Source organism: Salvelinus sp. IW2-2015, unplaced genomic scaffold (genome assembly GCF_002910315.2).
Source record: "Salvelinus sp. IW2-2015 unplaced genomic scaffold, ASM291031v2 Un_scaffold4061, whole genome shotgun sequence".
Taxonomy (NCBI): Eukaryota; Metazoa; Chordata; class Actinopteri; order Salmoniformes; family Salmonidae; genus Salvelinus; species Salvelinus sp. IW2-2015.
In genome coordinates, this window is record NW_019945333.1 from 12,371 (window position 1) to 16,097 (window position 3,727).

Genomic DNA, 3,727 nt, shown 5'->3' on the forward strand with positions numbered 1-3,727 from the left:
CACATAGCAACCAAAGGGAAACAGATTTGTTTTTATTTCATAGCCCTTTAACATGGACTCTGGAAAAACAAAGATACTCCCAGCAGGGTCAGAGTCTATGTCTGATAGAGAAAAAGAGAGAGAGAGAGAGAGACCCTGTGATCGTGAAAATGAAAATACAGAGATCGCTCAAGGCAGACCCAAGTCAGCACATTCCAAATGCCCATTAATAACAGTGTTTTACAGAGAGACCACAACTGCACCCCGCTTGCAGTGCATCTCCCACCAGAGACCATGCTTCTAGCGCTCTCTGAAGTCATCATGGCCACAGTCTCCATTCGCGGTAGCAGCTTCTCATTGGAGTCGGGCTATGCTCAGGAGCCTCCATGGGGAACTTCAACTCCTCATGCTCTGATATGGGCATGTCCATGATTTCCGGGAGGTCTGGAAGTGTGTACACAGGGACCAGGGGTAAGGGGATTGGCATCTCCTCCACTACAGCCTCCTTCTCTGCTGGTGGGGGCCGATTCACCTCCATGGGTGGGGGCTTGAGGTGGTGGAGGGATGATCTTCCGTTGCTTCTCCATGGATGGTGGGGCTGGAGGAGGCAGAGGAGCGCCTGGGTACATACCTGGAGAGGGTTGCCACCCTGGACGAGGCCAACACCAAGCCGGAGCCGCAGTTCAGGGAGCGGGGGCTCAGCCACGTCAAGGTCGACACCAGGGACATCAGCACCCATCGACGAGTTCCACCCCAAGGTATGTTCCTTGTAGGTTTACTATGATGGCCAAAACATGCATGAATTAAGATGGAGAAAACTCACAAATACTGATTGACTTTGTTGTGTTACTGTACATGGCATTAATATAATATGTGAGTGCTGGTCGCCTTTATTCATTAAACTCCCAGGTTACAGCAGCCGCCAGCCAAGACTTTTGCAATGCACAGGATTAACTAGAGTATCTGCAGTTCGTTTCTGCATTTGCTGAGCGCTGATGCATTCAATACATATTGTGACATACGCAAAATAACATTGGCGTCATGCCAAACTATTTAATGATGAAATTGAAAGGTGTCTCCAGTGGCGTGAGATAATATAACCTGAAACCTGATACTTTTCTCTGTGTGAAGTTCTTGGCAACCAGCACTGTAGTGGCTGAATTGGCCCTACCGGTGGGTAACACCAAACTGGCTTCAGAATCCAGTGAGTCTAACATCTAAGCTATTAGCAATTAGTTACCCTTTTTACTCAAGATTGATCTGAATATTTCAGGAATGAATTAAACAACATTATTCCATAGCATTACAATTGCTGAAATGTCAGATATCATAGATATATTTATATTATAATTTGATCAACTGGAGTCCAAACTAAGTGTCAACCACAAGGTTTGAGAGTGAGTTTGGCCTGCGCAAGTCTGTGGAGGCTGACATCGGGGGCTGAAGAGGATGCTGGGGGAGATGTCCCTGGTCAGGAGCGACCTGGAGATGCAGCTGGAGGACCTGAAGGAGGAGGTGGTTTACCTCAAGAAGAACCATAAGAAGGTAGATATCTTAGTACTGTAGGGTAGCCTGGTCCCAGATCTGCCTGTGCTGTCTTGCCAATTCCTATGCTGATACTACTGTAATGTTGTTGTTGATGTTGTTGTTTCCTAGAAGACCATGTGGTTCTGTGCCCCGATGAGTGGTCAAGTGCAGGTGGAGGTGGACACGGCCCCGGCCCAGGACTTGACCACTGTCATCACTGAGATCAGAGAGCAGTGCCAGGGCTTGGTGTCAAAGACCCATAGAGAAACCGGGGCCTGGTTCAAGAACAAGGCAAGGGGACCCTTTTCCTGTAGGGTGCACTACTTTTGACCAGGGCCCATAGAGCTCTGGTAAAATGTAGTGCACTATGTAGGGAATAGGGTGCATTTGGGACGCTACCATTGTGTATGACTACAGGGACCTGAATACATAACATTTCAAGATTATTATTTCTATTCAAGAAATAACAGTATTGATCATTTTTATTATTATGTTTTCATATCATATATTTTATATATGTCTTATATTGATGAAATGTTTATTCATGAGTTAATGATTTTGACCTGTGTGTGTTGGTTACCTCAGGCTGAAGTGGTGCAGCAGGAGGTGAGCTCCAGTACCGAGGTCCTGCAGACCACCAGTGTAGAGCTGAAGAGCTCCAGTACCGAGGTCCTGCAGACCACCAGTGTAGAGCTAAAAGCTCAGTCCTGAGGTCTGCAGACAAGTGCGTAGAGCTGAAGAGCTAGTAGAGGTCCTTGCAAGACACCAGTGTAGGCTGAAGAAGCTCCAGTACTGAGGTCCTGCAGACCACCAGTTAGAGCTGAAGAGCTCCAGTACGAGGTCCTAGCAGACACCAGTGTAGAGCTGAAGAGCTCCAGTACCGAGTCTGCAGACCACCAGTGTAGAGCTGCAGAGCTCCCGTACCGAGGTTGTAGCGCAGTGTAGAGCTGAAGAGTCCAGTACCCGAGGTCCTGCAGACCACCAGTGTAAGAGTGACAGAGCTTCCATTGTAAGCTCGAGGTTGCCAGACCACCAGTGGTAGAGCTGAAGAGCTCCGTAACTCGAGGTCCTCAGACCACCAGTGTAGAGCTGACGAGCTCCAGTAAGCGAGGTCCGTACAGACCACCAGTGTAGAGCTGAAGAGCTCCAGTACCGAGGTCCTGCAGACCACCAGTGTAGAGCTGAAGAGCGGCCAGTCCACCGCCAGAGACCTGGAACTGGGGCTGCAGTAAAGTGGCATTCCAAACCCAACCGATGTAGAGTTCCATAGTAAGGTGGCACACCCAGCACGGAAGACTTAGAACATCTTGGATAGAAGCACTTTAGTTTCTCATTTACCTATCACATTATAAGACTCTCAGTATGGACCCTATGATTTGCTATTACAACATGCATCATGTTAGTAGGCCTAAAGAGTTTCAAAACAAGCCACAAACGATTTTTACAGTGCCAAGGATCACTTCAGCTAAAGACAGCACAAGTCTTGCCCCTCACTTGTCTGTTGTAGGGATTGAACATACATCTATTTGGAAAATAAAATGCAAAATGACCTCCAGAACAAAAGTGTTCAAGTCAGACTTAACCAAAAAGGAATGAAGAATCAGAGTTCAGCTCAGTTCTCACTGTGTGTCTGTGGCCCTGCCCTTGTAGAAGGCTCTATGGAGGGGAACCTTGCGGAGATGGAAGCTTGCTACGGAGCTATGATGGTCAGCCTACAGGCGTCAGTGACAGGTCTGGAGAGCCGCTGACCCAGATCAGGGCAGACACAGAGCGCAGCTCCCAGGAGTACCAGGCCCGGCTGGACATCAAGACCGCAGGCTGCTGAAGGGAGGAGACATTGGGTGAGCTGACCTCTCAACTCTAACCCCTTGACTCTCAGTACGACATCAGTCCTCCTCCTCTCTGATGAAGGCTGTCTTGAGGATATTGTGTCCTTTGAAATCTGTTATCATGAGATTTTGGTTCATTGTGCTGACATTTGGGATTTTTCAAAACTTTCTCCTCCTCTTTTCTCCTCGTTTTTGTTCAGTGGCAGCTAACTATCAAGTTAGATGTGCCTCTATATATTGTGCCCAGTATTAGTTAGATAAATGCTCCCTAACGTTCTGTTGTGCAGTAGAGCAGTGTGAGTCATTACCTTGGACAGCCTCTAGGTGGCAGTCTTTGAAAGCAGATAAAGATGGCTCTCAGCACTTCACAGTAATACAGAGCACTGGGATAA

The 3,727-nt window shown here is 47.8% G+C and overlaps 1 pseudogene; it reads left to right on the plus strand.

The window, feature by feature from the left end:
* Positions 1–365: 365 nt before the first annotated feature.
* LOC139026179 (keratin, type I cytoskeletal 13-like) lies at positions 366–3,400 on the plus strand (annotated as a pseudogene).
* Positions 3,401–3,727: the final 327 nt, after the last annotated feature.